General features: G+C 40.4%; 1 protein-coding gene across 1 annotated transcript in view; it reads right to left on the bottom strand.

Moving 5' to 3' along the window:
• LOC126184771 (actin-like protein 6A) overlaps nt 1–22,987 on the bottom strand; it is a 118,109-nt gene that overhangs the window by 35,384 nt on the left and 59,738 nt on the right. The gene's annotated exons all lie outside the window — the stretch shown is intronic.

The following is a 22,987-nucleotide window of genomic DNA, read 5'->3' as shown; positions in this document are numbered from 1 at the left end:
CTCCTACAGAGTTCAATTTGAATTTAGTGGAACAGCACTGCTGTAGGTGGCACTGTTACCAGATCCCGAAAAGGTAATTATGACACCTATTTCTGTTGCTGGGATTCCTTGCAGTGGCTTACAAATGTCTAATGGATCAGCACAAACCTGGCCAGTGATACCTGTGTCTGATTCTTTCTTCATGATTCCCAGATGATCAGATGTTGGAGCATAGTGGAAAAACTTTAGGATAGCTATATGTAGGTGAACCAGGATGATGAGCAACCACCATTTCTGTCCCATCAGATCATAGTTCTTCTTGTACACTGTTCTGTTAATTAATCAAAATTATCCTTTGGTCAGTTTCTCATTCTTTAACGCTCCTATGGTTTTGAGCACTGCTGGACCTTCCCTCTGTTCAGCAGCAATGTCATTTAATACAGTGGCAATTGAGATTTGTCTACACTGATGTGTTATGCCAGAGGATTCTTTGAAAGGCAGTCAGCATCCTTGTGTTTGTGTCTGCTTTGTATACCACTGTGACTATGTACTCCTGAAGCCTCAAAGTCCATCCCATCAGCTGACCTAATGGATCCTTCAGGTTAGTCAGCCAGCACAGAAACTGGTGATCCATCACAATGGTGAATGGTCTGTCGAACAAATGACTGGTCTCATTGATGGTTCAAACAACTGCAGGGTAGTCTTTCTTGGCTGTAGAGTAATTTGACTTGGATAGTACTCTGGAAGTATGCTATCATCTTTTCAGCAACTCCCTGAATTTTTACTAGTAATGCTCCTACCCATAACCACTGGTGTTGATGTGAAGTTCTGCCTCTGCTTTCTTGTCATACAATGCTAGGACTCAGGATGATGTCAGCTCCTCTTCAAGGACGGGGAAAGATCGTTCTTGTACCTACTTACAAGAAAATTTGATGTCTCCTTGCAGTAGTTCTTGCAAGGGACGTGTCTTGGTACAGAAGTCCTTTACGAACTTCCAATTGTATGAGCACATTCAGTAAACTTTTCACATAATGAATATGCTGAGGAATCAAAAAATCTTTGATTGCTCATATTTTCTCTGTATTGGGCCAGACTGCACTGCCATTCATTAGGTGTCCCAACATTTTAATTTTTTGGGTGGTGAAGAGCCATTTTTTTGAACTGCAGTCAAACACTTCAACATGTTTGTCAAGTGGCTAGTCAAAAACAACCATGTCATCCAGATAATCAAGACACGTCATTCCTTTAAGGTGTGAAAGCAGGTTGTCCATTACACATCTGATGATAGGTAGACTGTTAAATATTCAAAATGGCTTAATTTTTAACTCATTGAGGATGTCAGGAGTTATAAAGACAGTCTTTTCCCAGTTAGGCACATCAACTTTAACTTGCCAGCAGCCTGTCTGCATGTCAGTAATTCAGGAATACTTTGCTAATTTTAAGAAGCCCAGGGTGTCATCAATGTATGGCAAAGGGTAGACATCTGTTTCTGTGATTTTGTTCAGTCACTGGTAGTCAACACAGCAACACAATGTACCTTACTCCTCCCACCAGAGAGGCCAAGGACACACTGACAGTTTAAAGATGTAATCCTGCAGCATCTTCTCCACTTCCTACTGGATTATCTGTCATTCAGCTGGTGACATCCTATAAGAGCTCTTGCTAATTGGTGGATGATCCCCAGTATTGATATGATGTTTTACCATTGAACCCCACTTTGTCCATTTTTTCCTCCACTATCGATATAAAAGCACCCAAAAATGGGCACAGAATGGTTAACACTTCCTGGTGTTGTTGCTCAGTCAGGCCAGATTATTTTTGCATTTCAATAGTAACTTCCTTTCCTTTGTTGTCTGCACTGGGGACGGAGTATGTTTCTTCTCCTTGCTGGACTGGTTCAGCTGTCCCTACATACATACCCTTGGAGATGAGTTGTGGCTGCTCATAATAAGTAGGGCTGATTGCATAAAGCATTTAACATTAGATTAAGACAGAAAATGACCTCAGATCAAGCTTAAACTGGAAATCTGCATTGTATAAACATTAATCCAAGGTTATATTGCCATAATGAAGGACTATATTTGACAGGCAGAAATTCACAGTTTAAAGTCAGGTTCAACTGTAATTGACAGTTTACAATATAATTACATTACAAAACAATGCTTTGTTTTTAGAAAATACAAATTAAAATCAATAATAAGTAATGGTAAGTAAATATGTAACTATGCCCCTTATCACACTGCTCATGCTTGAAATTTCTTTTTCGATCTGAAAGGTTAGGTTAAGAAAATTACCAGCTATGTATGTAATGAATGTAGATAATTGATCTCATACAATTCTTGGGAGACAACTCATAATTTATGTAATTAGCTTAAAGAAATTTTATACACACTTAGTGGCATAGTAAGTAAGGGAAATTCAAAATATTTGCAGTGAACAGTTAAGTATGTGTATTTTGACAGCACCAATAATGATTAAACATCTCCTATAAATGTGCTCTCTCATCTCGAGTAGCAGCAACCACACAATTTGTATTAAATTTTTAATTACTGAACACATGCTTAAACTGCTGTGACAACTGCATGCACACTGATGAATATAACATAAGCAAGCATAAGTAACTTGTGTGGTAACATAATGGTAGTGTTTTAGCATAGGCAGATGATGTGAAGCTCAAACCCAACTCAATTCCTGATTTTTTCCCCATATAATACTACTTTCACTACAGTACTGGTCGTAAAGGTAATTACAACAGCACTATCTTTTAAAACCATACCATACTTTGTGTTTTCCGAGTGCTCTGAGCCAGTGGGATGTTCAGCATTATATGGGCAGGAAAGTTATGCAATGAAAATAACATTGATTCCTTTCATTTACTTTACAGATATCCGAGTATTCTGATGTGTCTACTGAGGAAGATGATGAGATCCAACAAGCTTCCTGCATGTTCTGTGACAGTATGGGCCCATTTTGGAATTAAATGATAAACCATTTAAGCTGAGGTTTTGCTCGAACAAAATCACTGTGTGGCAGTTAGAACTAAGGGTGAGAAAGTATCTGCTGAAACAAATAAAAAGAAGCCAGCCATGTGCATGCTGGTATTAACATTAAGATTTTATGCTACCGGAAGTTTTCATGTGGTGGTCAACAATGTGTTTAGTACAGATGTAGCAACTGTTTGCAGAGCTGTCCACAAGGTATTGGCCTGCACTGTCTTGATGAAGAATGAATTTATGAAAGGGCTTATGGAAGAAAATGATGCAAGAAAAACCCAGTGTGATTTTTATCAAATGGTGCATTTTCCTGTTGTTTTAGGAGCTACTGAGTGTACCCATATCCCCACCAAATCTCCTGGTGACAAAAGTGCAGAGATATGTAGGAATAGTCACGGGTCTTTTCGTTAAAGGTACAAGCAATCTCAGATGCTAAGCTGAGATGTTTAAATATAGTGGCTAGATGGCCAGGATCTGTCCACAAGAGTAACATTTTTGGAAACTCACGCATACGTGCTGAGTTGGAAACGAGAGAAATTCCAGAAGGCATACTTCCAGGAGACAGTGGCTATCGGTGTTGCACGTATCTGCTGACGCCAGTAGTCCACAAAGAAACGGCGGCTGAGTGAACCTACAATCAAGTCCACAAGAAAAACAGGTCAGCAGTTGGAAGAATGTTCAGTGCGGCAAAAAGATTTCCCTGTTTAAGTTTAGGGCTCAGAATATGGGTAAATCGCGTGGCAGTTATTTTAGTTGCAGCATTTGTGTTGCATAATATTGCTGTCAATGCATAAGATAAAGGGGCCGAAATGGATGACAATGTATTTCCTGGGAGAAGAGTGTACGAAGAAATTCCAGTACCTCCAGAAAATGAGGCAAACTGGGGTCACAATGCAGTGAGGGCAGCGTTAATTAACACTGTATTTATGTAAAAAGTTAAAAATGGTTATTTCTCTGTTAACTGGTTATTTAAAACTGTATCAGAGTAAGATGTCATGAATAATATTATAAGCTATCTTTTACACAGCAGATTCATTTCAAAACATTAAGCAGAGCATATTAAAATGTTTACAAAGCACAATGTATAACTTCAGGATGAAAATCTGTCTACAAAGCAGTTCCAGTATCACCAGAAAATGAGACTAATAAGAGCCACAATAAAGTGAGTGCAAAATTTATTCAAAATGTATTTACACAAATATATTTACAAAAGTTGGAATGAATTTACAAACCTCCAGTTTCAATGACTGATTGTCTTTTCATTTCTTTTAGTTCCAGTTCTTTAATTTCTTTACCTACTCTCAATGTTTCCATTCTTACTTCATGTTCTGTAAGTAGGCACTGAACATCGATTTCATATTCATTTCACTGAGAACATTTTCTGTTCTTTTGTTTTGGGAGACCATTAGTTTTAGTTCAATATACGTGATGTGCTGTCATAGTTAAGTTAGTGCATTATTTTAGTACATTATTGTTCTTAGTAGTCAGCAAGAACAATATTTTCAGTTGAAGATACAATCTTCTTCTTATTTACTGATGATGTGAAAGAACTGCAACCTTCAGTGTTACCTTATCTGTATCGGAACAAGAACTTAATGAATAATGTTATAAAATACATTTTAAGTGGCAAATTTGCTTCAAAAAATTTATGCAAGCATATTAAAATGCTTACAAACCACCACATACAACTTTGGGATGAAAATCTGAATTGTCGTCATAGGGCTTAGCAATAACAAAAAATTGTGGCTTCAGGGCTGAAATTAGCTTCTGTCCACTTTCCATAAAAGCAGACCTGACAAAATTAAAGCTTCAAGTTTTATGTATTTCAAACATGAAAAGTTTTGACACTCTTTTTGCTCCAGTTTACAAACCACAATGCAATTACATAGAGATGAAAAGTAATAACTGTAAAGTGGATCTTAAAATTGTATCTCACTATGTGCAAATGCTTTCTTGGTCATTTTCTTAACATTTTTGTTACACATTTTCAAACTCTTCCAGTCACAATCTGGTCTGATGTTCTGCAAATTAAAGTCAACAGCAACTTCTGTCCACACCTTTACATTGTTGGTTGTAGGAACTTTGTTTTTATATTGGCCCAATACTGTTCTGGTGTAAAGTCAAGCGCCAGCATGCCAGCCAGGAATGTTAAAGCAGAGAGGGCTGTGAAGAAGACGTCAGCCAATAGTACGCTAACCGACCCCTCTCTAGGACGACAATGAGACAGCAGCAGCATCTACACACAGAAGACATATGCGCCGCACTGCCTGGCCACAGCCCAGTTGAAGACTAACTGTTCTACGAGCTCTATAGCAGTGACTTAGGAACTGTATTGTTTCACTTGAATTAGAAAATGTGTATACTGAGACACCTCCAATAATAATACATTGTTCTACATTCGTGTTCTGGCAACAGACTGGCTGCCTACATCGTCTCCATATTCACCCACCTCCAGCAGACAACTGATCACCCACACCTTCCCAAACCAGCTGCCCATTACACTTCTTACACAGTCCACAGTTGCAGTCAGTATTGTATTGCATTATAGTTACAAAGACCCCAAGAGAAAGCCACAATGGCAATTCTATGCATTATTTCATCTGCCTTTTGACAGATTGTATCCACATGTGCTGAAAAGTTTCTTGTGTTGTTCAGGAATACTCTTCAGCACCTGTAAACAAGGGCTACCCATTACTGCACTGTTATCTAGCACACAATAGAATTTTCAAAAAATCATTTCTTTTTTATTGGCTTAAAATATGGTTTGAACCTTCTAAAATTTGAGGCAAAAAGTCTAATCCCTGAAAAAAATTTTGTTCTATGGAATTCCGAGCACCTCTTCAAGTGCTTTGGATGACCCGAAACAGCCTACCTACACCAAATTGACACCCCCTGTAGTGTCTGGGTATAGCTAGAAGCATTTCAAAACAATAATACATTAGCTTGACATCAGCAAGCATCAGTACATGTACGAAAAAGACAGTTCTTTCACTCTGACTCTCAATTTTTGTGTGCAGTATTGACTTTTGATAGTTTATTTGTGATTTTATAGTATACAGTTTTGCCTTGTGTGGTAAGAAAGTGTATTCTGGCAGAAAAAGTATGAAAACATCACACCCAACGCAGTGTCAAAGCAGTATGTCATCAAAGCATCCAAAGGATAGATATGAGGCTAAGAACAGTTCAGAATGAGACAGTGCCTTTGCTAAGAAATTGAAACACAGTGACTAGGATTTTTAAGTGAATTACAGATTGAGGTATAGGATTATAAATTTTCTTGCTGTTTTCTTTGTTATTTCCTAAAGTGTGAAATGTAAAACATGTAATGCAGACATTATCTTGCAAGTCCTCGAGGGTTAGGCTTCACAGTAATTATGGCTTGTCCAAACCACCCAGAAGTTGTTATACCAAATAGTAAGTTTATACGGAATGCATATAAAATCAACCCCATATCGTCCTAGTAATGTGCCTGCTTGGCATAGGGCTAAACAGAGTTGTAAAGTTTTGTGCATTCATGGAACTGCCACGACCAATATTTCAATCATTCTATGATAAACTAGTGGATATACTTTCAATCGCAACAGCAACAGTATGACAAGTCAGTCCCAAATCAGCAGATTGATGGCAAGAGTTTTCTAAAAGTAGAATTTTTTCATTTATGCATGTCTATAACACATTTAAAAACTTCAAATGCCTTTTTGTCAGAATACGATTTTTCGAAACAGCATGCAGAATAACTCCAACAATTTTCAATCCTTTTTTTTTAAATATTTAACCACACCTTTGAAATAAAATTTCAAAGTGTACCACATATGGCATTTTCAGTTAGTTAATTTAAACAATATTTACTAACAAATGACTGTCCTTTTTTTGGTGAAAAGTGAACAACTATTCAAATACTCACCAATTACACAAAAATCAGTATTCCTAAAATCCCTGATGTGGTTCACTAGTTACACTTATCTAGTTTACATAGATTTTTTTTCTTTTTTTCAGATTCAAATTGACACAGGTTATAGTGTGTGCTGCACATTGTCTCAAATCCGACATGCCTTGGGGGCCTTACTGCATTGTCGCCATTGTGTAAGATTTCCCGACAACTTAGTAATTACTCCAGGTATTCTCTCTCTTATCATCTTTCCTTCCAAAAAAAAATCTTGTTACACCCCTTAAAAATTGGATGCCTTTTTATGGACTGATTGCCCTTAAGCAACATACATACATAGTTTTATTTGCAGCTATTGCTAAGTTTTGAGTCTGTATCACTACTGCATCTATGAGAACACATTCTTTGCACTTTCTTCAGGTTCCTGTCCAGAATTCCTAGAAACAGCCACTGAGGTGTCAATGGTGGTATAAAGTACAACACTGTCACAGTCAGTTATTCTTTTTGGCTCTTGGAAATAAGAAATCAATAAAATCAAGACTCAAAGTGGAGCACAACATGAAATCCATTTTACATTTCCTTACATTATTATGGATCACACACACTGCCACATTTTTGTAAAAAAGTAAAGTAAATGTCATTCTTGTGGTGCCATCTGAAGTACACGGTCCCATGTCAAAGTTGGCACCACCTCACAACAGAACCACAAGTAAGGACGGTCACAGCCTGATGGAGCAACAAATGAGAGACATCAACAAAGACATATCCTCAAGATTTTCCATACGTCACCACTGCCGAAAGATTACTTATGTCAGAACGCAGCACTGCTCACCCACTCTCTAATCATCGCCTATGATGACAGCATTGTCTTGCTTCAGATCCTGCATTGCGAGTTGTATTACGAGTCAGAATTATATCGAAGTTTACCGTCAACTGTATATTGAGATGACTATAATTCTCTGTTGTGTCAAGTTGTAAGTGATAGAATGCAGCAACAGCAACAAATACATACATAGACATTTCTGTGGATATTGGTTGTTTTCAAGTTAAGTATTCTATCTTGTTCAAGCTTTAATAATGTGAGCTAATATTTTGTTGCATTGTAGTATCCACTTGGCCTTCTCCAGAAGTAAATCTAAGCTTGCTAGGACCCACTACAAAGCCGGTGCGAATGTCTTGAGTGCTCTTTTGTCCAGCACTTCAATTCTCCTCTTTACTGTAATTCTATTTTAATAAATAAAAAGAAAAGAGTCCAAGACTATAAAGGACGACTTTATTTATCTTCAGAGAAATGATAATACTGATTACTCTAAGCGAAAATAGTCATACCAATGTCACATCTGACATTGTCACACAGAGAATTGCCTGAAGATCAGATATCAAGGCACCTGTTAATGGCCAGATCATTGAAGTTCGATGCAGGTTGCAATCCATGTCTCCAATCATGCAGGCTCAAGTATTTTCATATCAATGGTCTACTACAGGTTTAAAAAAATCAACATAAATTGTCAAATAATGTAGCCAACAAAATGCAAAGATAAATTCCACTGTTGGCTAACTCACACTTTAACATCAGATGCAGACACTACCCTCCATCACATTGCTTTCCAATTTAAAACTTAAAAAATAACATGAGAGTAGCAGGATTAGCTAGATTTATCTCCACACTGCGGAGTACAGATGGCAAAGACTCAGTTTATAACATGATAGTTGGGTGTCTCACATTACGACGATTCTGCCTCTCTCCACTCCATGAATTTAATGGCATCTATTTCAATTCCTGGTAGTAAAGTGGATAATGAAGAATTCGATTCATAACATTTACCGTTAGTGGATCACCATCAGTATGATTTATTACTTAAACCATTACTTGTTTCAAATACTTAAATATGCACAGCTTAGCAATATCCCCATGCCACCAATAATGTTGATCAGTTAACACTGAAACCCTAACCCTCTGTGGACCAAGAATAAACATAGGAAGAAAAATATAATAATTTCTTTCAAAATCTATCTTTATTGTCACAGAAAGCAATAATATGTTAAAAAAAAACAATAACACTTGAATTCCATAATAAAATATTTTGGGTGGTTTCAAAGTGAAACCACTGGGACATTCAGATGATTTTAATGGCTACATTTTTTTGTGAAATTCAGTGAAACAGCTTTTTTTTAATTTTCATTATATACAAACCAAATTGCATGTTTTACACACTGATCTTGTGCCATGTGGTACTTTAGCAGTACTACAGTGTGCACATAGTTGGGATGGTCCTCTTTCTGGCATATGGGACACATTTCCATAGCACATTTCTGGTGTAACAAATGGCTCGAAACCATTCTGCTCGATCTGGGACCTCTTGCAGTTTGGAGATGATGAAGATGCTCCAACTAGACCACCTATTACAGAGTGTCTGAACTGCTTCAAGGAGATTTTCTCTTTATTGCAATGTTTGTTATAAATGACGTAGGAATTTACAATAGTGACACCAAAAAAGTGCTACAAAATTCTGTGCCACCACTTTTTGCTCTTTCTATCAATTTTATAGACTGATTTTAACACGTCAGATTTGTCCACAAGCTCCTTATAGGCATTGTAATCCTTTACAACATCTGAGCATGAAATTTCTACATGAGTACCACCTTTACATTTGAGATGCCATGCTTACATTTTCAATATTGTGAAAATTTAAAAGAAACTGTAATTGGTTTGTGATCTTTCTTAACCATTGCTGTGATGCCTTGGCTGCTGCATTGAAACTGGAATTCTCACCGGGACATGTGCTTTTCATTTTCAAAGTCTTTTGGGAACCCAACTCTCCCTTTTCTCACTGTTCCACAGGCATATATTCCTTGTTTCCTCAGATCAAGCATGAGGGGCACAGAAGTAATATAATTAGCAAAATACATCTACATCTACATCTACATCTATACTCCGCGAGCCACCTTACGGTGTGTGGCGGAGGGTACTTATTGTACCACTATCTGATCCCCCCTTCCCTGTTCCATTCACGAATTGTGCGTGGGAAGAACGACTGCTTGTAAGTCTCCGTATTTGCTCTAATTTCTCGGATCTTTTCGTTATGATCATTACGCGAGATATATGTGGGCGGTAGTAATATGTTGCCCATCTCTTCCCGGAATGTGCTCTCTCGTAATTTCGATAATAAACCTCTCCGAATTGCGTAACGCCTTTCTTGAAGTGTCCGCCACTGGAGCTTGTTCAGCATCTCCGTAACGCTCTCGCGCTGACTAAATGTCCCCATGACGAATCGCGCTGCTTTTCGCTCGATCATGTCTATCTCTTCTATTAATCCAACCTGGTAAGGGTCCCATACTGATGAGCAATACTCAAGAATCGGACGAACAAGTGTTTTGTAAGCTACTTCTTTCGTCGATGAGTCACATTTTCTTAGAATTCTTCCTATGAATCTCAACCTGGCGCCTGCTTTTCCCACTATTTGTTTTATGTGATCATTCCACTTCAGATCGCTCCGGATAGTAACTCCTAAGTATTTTACGGTTGTTACCGCTTCCAATGATTTACCACCTATGGCATAATCGTACTGGAATGGATTTCTGCCCCTATGTATGCGCATTATATTACATTTATCTACGTTTAGGGAAAGCTGCCAGCTGTCGCACCATGCATTAATCCTCTGCAGGTCTTCCTGGAGTACGTACGAGTCTTCTGATGTTGCTACTTTCTTGTAGACAACCGTGTCATCTGCAAATAGCCTCACGGAGCTACCGATGTTGTCAACTAAGTCATTTATGTATATTGTAAACAATAAAGGTCCTATCACGCTTCCTTGCGGTACTCCCGAAATTACCTCTACATCTGCAGATTTTGAACCGTTAAGAATGACATGTTGTGTTCTTTCTTCTAGGAAATCCTGAATCCAATCACAAACCTGGTCCGATATTCCGTAAGCTCGTATTTTTTTCACTAAACGTAAGTGCGGAACCGTATCAAATGCCTTCCTGAAGTCCAGGAATACAGCATCAATCTGCTCGCCAGTGTCTACGGCACTGTGAATTTCTTGGGCAAATAGGGCGAGCTGAGTTTCACATGATCTCTGTTTGCGGAATCCATGTTGGTTATGATGAAGGAGATTTGTATTATCTAAGAACGTCATAATACGAGAACACAAAACATGTTCCATTATTCTACAACAGATTGACGTAAGCGAAATAGGCCTATAATTATTCGCATCTGATTTATGACCCTTCTTGAAAATGGGAACGACCTGCGCTTTCTTCCAGTCGCTAGGTACTTTACGTTCTTCCAGCGATCTACGATAAATTGCTGATAGAAAGGGGGCAAGTTCTTTAGCATAATCACTGTAGAATCTTAAGGGTATCTCGTCTGGTCCGGATGCTTTTCCGCTACTAAGTGATAGCAGTTGTTTTTCAATTCCGATATCGTTTATTTCAATATTTTCCATTTTGGCGTCTGTGCGACGGCTGAAGTCAGGGACCGTGTTACGATTTTCCGCAGTGAAACAGTTTCGGAACACTGAATTCAGTATTTCTGCCTTTCTTCGGTCGTCCTCTGTTTCGGTGCCATCGTGGTCAACGAGTGACTGAATAGGGGATTTAGATCCGCTTACCGATTTTACATATGACCAAAACTTTTTAGGGTTCTTGTTTAGATTGTTTGCCAATGTTTTATGTTCGAATTCGTTGAATGCTTCTCTCATTGCTCTCTTTATGCTCTTTTTCGCTTCGTTCAGCTTTTCCTTATCAGCTATGATTCGACTACTCTTAAACCTATGATGAAGCTTTCTTTGTTTCCGTAGTACCTTTCGTACATGATTGTTATACCACGGTGGATCTTTCCCCTCGCTTTGGACCTTAGTCGGTACGAACTTATCTAAGGCGTACTGGACGATGTTTCTGAATTTTTTCCATTTTTGTTCCACATCCTCTTCCTCAGAAATGAACGTTTGATGGTGGTCACTCAGATATTCTGCGATTTGTGCCCTATCACTCTTGTTAAGCAAATATATTTTCCTTCCTTTCTTGGCATTTCTTATTACACTTGTAGTCATTGATGCAACCACTGACTTATGATCACTGATACCCTCTTCTACATTCACGGAGTCGAAAAGTTCCGGTCTATTTGTTGCTATGAGGTCTAAAACGTTAGCTTCACGAGTTGGTTCTCTAACTATCTGCTCGAAGTAATTTTCGGACAAGGCAGTCAGGATAATGTCACAAGAGTCTCTGTCCCTGGCTCCAGTTCTGATTGTGTGACTATCCCATTCTATACCTGGTAGATTTAAGTCTCCCCCTATTACAATAGTATGATCACGAAACTTCTTCACGACGTTCTGCAGGTTCTCTCTGAGGCGCTCAACTACTACGGTTGCTGATGCAGGTGGTCTATAGAAGCATCCGACTATCATATCTGACCCACCTTTGATACTTAGCTTAACCCAGATTATTTCACATTCGCATTCGCTAATAACTTCACTGGATATTATTGAATTCTTTACTGCTATAAATACTCCTCCACCATTGGCGTTTATCCTATCTTTGCGGTATGTATTCCATTCTGTGTCTAGGATTTCGTTACTGTTCACTTCCGGTTTTAACCAACTTTCCGTTCCTAATACTATATGCGCACTATTTCCTTCAATAAGAGATACTAATTCAGGAACCTTGCCCTGGATACTCCTGCAGTTTACCAATATTACGTTAACTTTTCCTGTTTTTGGTCTCTGAGGACGGACATTCTTTATCAACGATGATAATGTCCTCTCTGGTAAGCCGTCAGGTATTTTATCGTTTCGCCCAAGGGGGGGTCCCTCTAACCTAAAAAACCCCCGTGTGCACGCCACACGTACTCTGCTACCCTAGTAGCTGCTTCTGGTGTGTAGTGCACGCCTGACCTGTCTAGGGGGGCCCTACAGTTCTCCACCCAATAACGGAGGTCGATGAATTTGCAACCATTATAGTCGCAGAGTCGTCTGAGCCTCTGGTTTAGACCCTCCACACGGCTCCAAACCAGAGGACCGCGATCGACTCTGGGCACTATGCTGCAGATATTAAGCTCAGCTTGCACTCCGCGTGCGATGCTGGTTGTCTTCACCAAATCAGCCAGCCGCCGGAAGGAACCAAGGATGGCCTCAGAACCCAAGCGGCAGGCGTCATTCGTTCCGACATGTGCTACTATCTGCAGCCGGTCACACCCAGTGCGTTCAATAGCTGCCGGAAGGGCCTCCTCCACATTACGGACGAGACCCCCCAGCAAGCACACCGAGTGCACACTGGCATTCTTCCCCGACCTACCCGCTATTTTCCTGAGGGGCTCCATAACCCGCCTAACGTTGGAGCTCCCTATAACTAATAGGCCCGCCCTCTGTGACTGTCGGGACCTTGCCGGAGAATCGGCCACTGGCCCAACAGGCGAGGCATCCTGTGGTGGCTCGGAAACGATGTCATCACCACTAGGAAGCACCCCGTACCTGTTGGAAAGGGGTAAGGCAGCTGCCACGCGGCCAGATCCCACCTTCGCCTTTCGGCCAGGCACGCGCGAGCCCACCACTGTCCGCCATTCACCCTGGAGTGATGGCTGACCGGTAAGATGCTCACTGCCGGAAGACGCAGCGACATCAGGGGTTCCATGTGACTCCAAGGCCACCGAAGTAGGCATAGGTCTCACCACAGTTGCCCCAACGCCACTACGAGCCGACGCCTGCGCCTCGAGCTCGATGAGCCTAACAGACAAAGCCTCCACCTGCCCCCGAAGAGTGGCCAATTCTCCTTGCGTCCGCTCACAACAACCACAGTCCCTACACATGACTATGTTTACCCTACTCTATACGATGACAAATTCCCAAGATAATCTTCTGATGAGCTACTCTGATAATCAAGAAACACTCACTGAAATACGAGACGCGAAAACTACGCTAGGTTTTCCCAGAAAAACTATTTAAAAGCTAAGCGCAGCAAATAAGTACAAAAACGCTTTATACAAACAGTACTCGCTGCTGCTGGTGCTCTCACTCTGGCTGTCACAAGACAACTGCTGATTCAAGTGACTAGTGGCTAACGGCCGCGAAACAAACAAAAGACGGTTTTAGGGCGCTTTCTGTTCTAAACGATCAAGAAAACACTAAGAAATCTAACACGAAAACTACGTAAAGTTTTATCAAGAACTGTTAGTTACTATGCAGAGCAGATAAACACAAATAGAATCCCTTCCTTAGTGGAAGGTCGTAAACAAAATGCAAAATAAACGCTTTATACAAACAGTACTCGCTGCTGCTGGTGCTCTCGCTCTGGCTGTCACAAGACAACTGCTGATTCAAGTGACTAGTGGCTAACGGCCGCGAAACAAACAAAAGACGGTTTTAGGGCGCTTTCTGTTCTAAACGATCAAGAAAACACTAAGAAATCTAACACGAAAACTACGTAAAGTTTTATCAAGAACTGTTAGTTACTATGCAGAGCAGATAAACACAAATAGAATCCCTTCCTTAGTGGAAGGTCGTAAACAAAATGCAAAATAAACGCTTTATACAAACAGTACTCGCTGCTGCTGGTGCTCTCGCTCTGGCTGTCACAAGACAACTGCTGATTCAAGTGACTAGTGGCTAACGGCCGCGAAACAAACAAAAGACGGTTTTAGGGCGCTTTCTGTTCTAAACGATCAAGAAAACACTAAGAAATCTAACACGAAAACTACGTAAAGTTTTATCAAGAACTGTTAGTTACTATGCAGAGCAGATAAACACAAATAGAATCCCTTCCTTAGTGGAAGGTCGTAAACAAAATGCAAAATAAACGCTTTATACAAACAGTACTCGCTGCTGCTGGTGCTCTCGCTCTGGCTGTCACAAGACAACTTGTGATATTTTCCTGCAAGTTCTGAGCTAAGATGTTTTACAACTCGGGAATCTAAGCACTTTTCTGTCTCCTGCCCAAGTTTCCCAGTATAGATCTGACATTTGGAAATGCAGCCAGTTTCATTTGCCAGTACCCAAACTTTGTATCCACATTTTATAGGTTTCTGTGGCATATACTGCTTTAGGCTTGACCTACCTTTGAATCAAATCATAGATTCATCTACATCAAGGTGTTCTGTTGGCAAATAATTTTCAGAGTAGGTCTTACTTAGATAGTTCAGCAGTGGGTGTATCTAGAACAGTTTATCATAACCTTTTTCTCCCTTTTTTGGCTGCTGATTATCATCATTCACATGTATTGACGTAGCAACCATAAAAATCTATTCAGAGGCATGAGAGCTGTAATGTACAAATCACGGAGAGCTGGTTCAGAAGACCAATAATCCCTGTATGGAGGACATTTTTTGATCCCCATTAATAAATTGATGGCAATAAATTTCTTCATTTCCTCAGCATCAGTTGGTTTGAAAGTAGTGGAACCTCCAAGTTTCTGAGTCGCATATAAATTTGTTTGAAACACAAGATGCTCTAGTAAATCATTATGAAATAAGCAGCCAAATTTTTCAATGCAGCTTGTTTTGCCAGAAAGAATATTTGAACCATATTTATGTGAAAATTTGACAGTTTCTTTTCCAAGTGTCTCTTACACCCACTCTACATGCTTTATTAGTTCTACAGTATCACCAAACACCCTATTGTCATTGTTGAAGTCACTAATGCGAACAGAGTCACTCTCAACAGAAACACTTTCACCCACATTGCCTGCACGTTAAACTATGTTCGCATCGGGTACAGTAAGTTGTGGTTGTTGATCAATTTCATCTGATTCACTTTCAATGTCTGAAGCAGTCAACTCTGGATCACTTGTAATTTCTGGTAGTATGTCCATTAGCATGGTTGCTTCTTAAGGGTAGTTTACTATCCATACTGACAATCTATAAGGAATAAAAAAATCTACTCTTTGATATACTTATGAAGGTCATTTGAGAATGAAACCACCTGTACTTTTGGAAGAAACGAAACTGCTTATTATAATTATTAATAAAAACAATCTTACAAAATTCTGTAAATGAAGTATAAGAATGAATCATTACCCGATATTCCAAAAGTCTGTTGCAGAAACATCACAAATTATGTATATAACATCTAATTTGCATAACACTGTGCAGTGCTGGCGTCAAGATAAAACCAGTGGGCCAGATATGCAACCGAAGTAAAAATATGGTTTCAGACTGATATCAATGTGCCGCAAAGGGCTAAACCAACCAATTATGGTGTAGATTATTATATCAAAAGCGAATTACCAATTTCATCTGAACAATGCCAGAAAGTGCATTGTCTGAGTTACACTTGACTCAACTGTGGATTTCAGACTCTACTCCCTCCACTAGACTGCCACGCTAAGTGCTCTCACCCAGGAACAACAATCGTACATCATTCAAAGCACTGTCAGTGGGCAGTGATTACTTTGGAATTCAACCACAGTAAAACCCAACATAGCTGCAATATACACTTTGCAATAAAGAAGACTGATAAATTTATAATTGAATGTTACACATAATGACAAATATCTTCACACGTAACGATATAGGACCCTCACAAACTGCATGTCACACTGAAGCAGGAATACTTATGAGCACTCAGCACCTGGGGACAGTGTTTCTGCACTGATGAGGAAGGATGTGCAAATTTCATGGAAACTATAAAGGGAAAAATAATGTGAAATCAGTAGTTTTTATGACATTTGTGAACTGTTTCCTTATGTGTTGCGCTTCTAGCAACCAATCACAGCACAGAATACCAAGTTGATGCCATGTTTCTCTATGTGCTTGTGAAGATAAAAATGTTGTACTTCATGGTTTTGTATTTACACTTGTGTACAACAAAAATATGCAGTGTAACTGATGCACTGCATTAAAGATATTTGGAAAACATCATTTTTATATGATTTGTTGTGCAGAAGTATCAGAAAAAGGGGTATCAGTGGATAAAACTGTTACCTCTGTTCCAAGTTAGAGAGTTTGAAGGTGGCTTCATAATCAGGGAAAAAGTTTTTGTGATGAAACCATCCAAGACATGAACAGATAAATACTTCACATGGAATTACAATTATATTAATAAGGCATTGATATACACTCCTGGAAATGGAAAAAAGAACACATTGACACCGGTGTGTCAGACCCACCATACCTGCTCCGGACACTGCGAGAGGGCTGTACAAGCAATGATCACACGCACGGCACAGCAGACACACCAGGCACCGCGGTGTTGGCCGTCGAATGGCGCTAGCTGCGTAGCATTTGTGCACCGCCGCCGTCAGTGTCAGCCAGTTTGCTGTGGCATACGGAGCTCCATCGCAGTCTTTAACACTGGTAGCATGCCGCGACAGCGTGGACGTGAACCGTATGTGCAGTTGACGGACTTTGAGCGAGGGCGTATAGTGGGCATGCGGGAGGCCCGGTGGACGTACCACCGAATTGCTCAACACGTGGGGCGTGAGGTCTCCACAGTACATCGATGTTGTCGCCAGTGGTCGGCGGAAGGTGCACGTGCCCGTCGACCTGGGACCGGACCGCAGCGACGCACGGATGCACGCCAAGACCGTAGGATCCTACGCAGTGCCGTAGGGGACCGCACCGCCACTTCCCAGCAAATTAGGGACACTGTTGCTCCTGGGGTATCGGCGAGGACCATTCGCAACCGTCTCCATGAAGCTGGGCTACGGTCCCGCACACCGTTAGGCCGTCTTCCGCTCACGCCCCAACATCGTGCAGCCCGCCTCCAGTGGTGTCGCGACAGGCGTGAATGGAGGGACAAATGGAGACGTGTCGTCTTCAGCGATGAGAGTCGCTTCTGCCTTGGTGCCAATGATGGTCGTATGCGTGTTTGGCGCCATGCAGGTGAGCGCCACAATCAGGACTGCATACGACCGAGGCACACAGGGCCAACACCCGGCATCATGGTGTGGGGAGCGATCTCCTACACTGGCCGTACACCACTGGTGATCGTCGAGGGGACACTGAATAGTGCACGGTACATCCAAACCGTCATCGAACCCATCATTCTACCATTCCTAGACCGGCAAGGGAACTTGTTGTTCCAGCAGGACAATGCACGTCCGCATGTATCCCGTGCCACCCAACGTGCTCTAGAAGGTGTAAGTCAACTACCCTGGCCAGCAAGATCTCCGGATCTGTCCCCCATTGAGCATGTTTGGGACTGGATGAAGCGTCGTCTCACGCGGTCTGCACGTCCAGCACGAACGCTGGTCCAGCTGAGGCGCCAGGTGGAAATGGCACGGCAAGCCATTCCACAGGACTACATCCAGCATCTCTATGATCGTCTCCATGGGAGAATAGCAGCCTGCATTGCTGCGAAAGGTGGATATACACTGTACTAGTGCCGACATTGTGCATGTCTGTTGCCTGTGTCTATGTGCCTGTGGTTCTGTCAGTGTGATCATGTGATGTATCTGACCCCAGGAATGTGTCAATAAAGTTTCCCCTTCCTGGGACAATGAATTCACGGTGTTCTTATTTCAATTTCCAGGAGTGTATATCAATGGGGACAGGTGAAAATGTGTGCCCTGACCGGGACTCGAACCCGGGATCTCCTGCTTACATCGTAGACGCTCTATTCATCTGAGCCACCGAGGGCACAGAGGATAGCGCTACTGCAGGGACTATCTTGCACATGCCTCCTGCGAGACCTACATTCTCACCTTGTATGTCCACACACCACATTCGTAGTGTCCCACCGCACATGGAGGTTAAGGAAACTCTGAAGTGCACTGGGTTACACCTTCAAACTAGGTTGACAAGTATTATGGCCACAGATCCACTCAAGTCTATGTTCACAGTCCCAGGTTCTTGTTCAACATTAGGATGATGGTGGTGAACTCTATTAATGCTGACATGGCAAAGAGTGCTACATATGCCTGGAATGGCAGGTTTCAGCAATGCAGGTATTTTGAAAGGACACCAACCCCTTCAGAATTTATTGGAAAAGCAACTTCCCATGCCAGAAGCAAATCTGTACCTAGTCAAATGTCTGTCATTGTGCTGAAATGTTCAAATACAAACTTCGAGCAGCTGGTTTCCAGTATAGTGAAGTGTTGATGGATTGATGGAATAATGTCAAAGAAGACAACTTCAAAGTTATGACAATTGTTTCTTTTAAAAAAAACTTTCAACAGTGTGCAGTTACCTTTTTTCTTTAATACGATATAATAGGTGTGACATAGACATTTCTTTTTTAATAATGTAAATATATGTTATGTCAATAAATATAATGTAATTGGTAGGTATATTTTCATTTTCAACGTAATGCTGAGAAACAGACAAATATAAAGAACACAGGTTACTTGAAAAACAAGCAGTCAGAAACTAACATCAAAATTGGCAAAAAGTAAAATGAAACTGGTCATAACATAAAACATTTTTTTCATGTCTCTCCTAATAAGCCATGATACATGTTGGTATACGTCAAATGCAGATGAATGTAACCAAAAATACATGGGCCAGTGGATCCCCCTTGACCCGATGCTACATTCTGGGATAGTGCATCTGAATGTTTACATAGAATGAAATGGAATATCTGGTACAACTGCATCATCTCCCAAAAGTGAATAATACGTGTTGGCATATTATGTGCACCTGCTTGTCTACCTTCAGTGCCATCATGGAGACCAGTACATTCAAACAGTGCACCAACCAATTACATCTTAACAGTGCAGATATTGATGAACATTCCACAGAAATGGGAGTACTTGTCTGGCCCCAAAATATCACCTGAACTCAGTCCTACTTATGACCTCTGAGAGGCTTTTGAGGGGGATGTACAGATCTTGGACTGCACTGCATCCAGTCTGTAAGAATTTGGATGTTGATTGATCATGGATTATAATAAGCACCAGTGAATGTGGTTGATGGTGAGATAAGTAACGAGGGTTGCATCTCAACTTTTTATAGACGATTCATTCATTCGTATTCCTGTTCCAGTCATCATTCAGCAGACAACTAAGGGTATATTTATGCTGCAACCAAACTGCTAGCATCTCGATGCTTGCTTCTGGCACACTGCACCTCGCTGCTCGTTGGGAGACTTGTTACATTTACACTGCAGCCTCACTGCTTGCTGGGAGTAATTAACCTGCAGCTGTTCACATTGCTAACATACTCAAACACGTCACTGCTGGAGTGACCTTGAAGCAGCCAACCATGGCTCAAGTTTCAGGACATATGGCAATGGTCGTGGTGCAAAACACAAACCAACTCGACATCATCAACTGGCAAGAATTGTAGCGAGCAGCATGGAGAGCAATGACAATGCAGGTTAAACTGGCTGGTAAGACTCAATGTGTTTTTTTCATCAATGCTGAGCCATACCAGCAAAGAGAAAGGTGACAGCATAAACACATCATAAAGCCTTCAGCTGAATGAGCCACAATTTACTGTCAATTCCTCACATACAACAATGACTGGTTGTACCTTAGGCACTTGTTGATTATGACTTTCATCAAAACTGGTCATTTCATTTAAAACCACACAAACAAATGAAAAATTATAAATATCTACACAACTGTGGACTCTCTTGCAATGAATTTGTCAAAAATGGTAAAAATTTATGTTGTTCAGGAAACATGCAAAAAGAAGTAATGTGAAATGAGTGCATCTTTTCACAAAAATGTATCTGTGTTCCTTTTTTTTCCCTTCTGAATTTGGTTAGCAGCAAATCTCAATGATGGAGAACATACCAGGCTTTCATACCAGCAGTTTAAGAGATAATGATAAAAAACAAGGGTTATAAATGGGAATTTAAAATGAATTGTGCAGTGTTTCACAACAATAAGTACAGTTGACTTATTGGCAAGAATCTATATTTGTGTCTGTTAATTAGAAAAACAAATATTCATTCGGGCATTGTAATCAAATTACTTTTAGCATGTTACAATAAAAGTGGTTTCTGTTAGTTGAAAGTAAATAACACTCAGTTAAGACATCTATTAGTCAAACTAGTTGTTGACTTAATACTCTTGTTTATCATTATACGGGGGATGAAATTCAGAGGACATGTGCAATAATATCTTTCTCTTAGAAAATTCAAGTTTATATGCCAACTACCTCTGCAGACGATGAAGAAATAGATGAAATGTATGACGAGATAAAAGAAATTATTCAGGTATTGAAGGGAGACGAAAATTTAATAGTCATGGGTGACTGGAATTCGTCAGTAGGAAAAGGGAGAGAAAGAAACATAGTAGGTGAATATGGATTGGGGGGAAGGAATGAAAGAGGAAGCCGCCTTGTAGAATTTTGCACAGAGCATAACTTAATCATAGCCAACACTTGGTTCAAGAATCATAAAAGAAGGTTGTATACCTGGAAGAATCCTGGAGATACTAAAAGGTATCAGATAGATTATATAATGGTAAGACAGAGATTTAGGAACCAGGTTTTAAATTGTAAGACATTTCCTGGGGCAGATGTGGATTCTGACCACAATCTATTGGTTATGAACTGCAGATTGAAACTGAAGAAACTGCAAAAAGGTGGGAATTTAAGGAGATGGGACCTGGATAAACTGAAAGAACCAGAGGTTGTACAGAGTTTCAGGGAGAGCATAAGGGAACAATTGACAGGAATGGGGGAAAGAAATACAGTAGAAGAAGAATGGGTAGCTCTGAGGGATGAAGTAGTGAAGGCAGCAGAGGATCAAGTAGGTAAAAAGACGAGGGCTAATAGAAATCCTTGGGTAACAGAAGAAATATTGAATTTAATTGATGAAAGGAGAAAATATAAAAATGCAGTAAATGAAGCAGGCAAAAAGGAATACAAACGTCTCAAAAATGATATCGACAGGAAGTGCAAAATGGCTAAGCAGGAATGGCTAGAGGACAAATGCAAGGATGTAGAGGCTTGTCTCACTAGGGGTAAGATAGATACTGCCTACAGGAAAATTAAAGAGACCTTTGGAGAGAAGAGAACCACTTGTATGAATATCAAGAGCTCAGATGGTAACCCAGTTCTAAGCAAAGAAGGGAAGGCAGAAAGGTGGAAGGAGTATATAGAGGGTTTATACAAGGGCGATGTACTTGAGGACAATATTATGGAAATGGAAGAGGATGTAGATGAAGACGAAATGGGAGATAAGATACTGCGTGAAGAGTTTGACAGAGCACTGAAAGACCTGAGTCGAAACAAGGCCCCGGGAGAAGACAACATTCCATTTGAACTACTGATGGCCTCGGGAGAGCCAGTCATGAAAAAACTCTACCATCTGGTGAGCATGATGTATGAGACAGGCGAAATACCCTCAGACTTCAAGAAGAATATAATAATTCCAATCCCAAAGAAAGCAGGTGTTGACAGATGTGAAAATTACCGAACTATCAGTTTAATAAGTCACAGCTGCAACATACTTACGCGAATTCTTTACAGACGAATGGAAAAACTGGTAGAAGCCGACCTCGGGGAAGATCAGTTTGGATTCCGTAGAAATGTTGGAACACGTGAGGCAATACTGACCTTACGACTTATCTTAGAAGAAAGATTAAGAAAAGGCAAACCTACGTTTCTAGCATTTGTAGACTTAGAGAAAGCTTTTGACAATGTTAACTGGAATACCCTCTTTCAAATTCTGAAGGTGGCAGGGGTAAAATACAGGGAGCGAAAGGCTATTTACAGTTTGTACAGAAACCAGATGGCAGTTATAAGAGTCGAGGGGCATGAAAGGGAAGCAGTGGTTGGGAAAGGAGTAAGACAGGGTTGTAGCCTCTCCCCGATGTTATTCAATCTGTATATTGAGCAAGCAGTAAAGGAAACAAAAGAAAAATTCGGAGTAGGTATTAAAATTCATGGAGAAGAAGTAAAAACTTTGAGGTTCGCCGATGACATTGTAATTCTGTCAGAAACAGCAAAGGACTTGGAAGAGCAGTTGAACGGAATGGACAGTGTCTTGAAAGGAGGATATAAGATGAACATCAACAAAAGCAAAACGAGGATAATGGAATGTAGTCAAATTAAGTCGGGTGATGCTGAGGGAATTAGATTAGGAAATGAGACACTTAAAGTAGTAAAGGAATTTTGCTATTTAGGGAGTAAAATAACCGATGATGGTCGAAGTAGAGAGGATATAAAATGTAGACTGGCAATGGCAAGGAAAGCGTTTCTCAAGAAGAGGAATTTGTTAACATCGAGCATAGATTTAGCTGT

The sequence above is a fragment of the Schistocerca cancellata genome, chromosome 4, assembly GCF_023864275.1.
Source record: "Schistocerca cancellata isolate TAMUIC-IGC-003103 chromosome 4, iqSchCanc2.1, whole genome shotgun sequence".
NCBI classification, from domain to species: Eukaryota; Metazoa; Arthropoda; class Insecta; order Orthoptera; family Acrididae; genus Schistocerca; species Schistocerca cancellata.
This window is presented reverse-complemented; position numbering and strand designations above follow the sequence as displayed.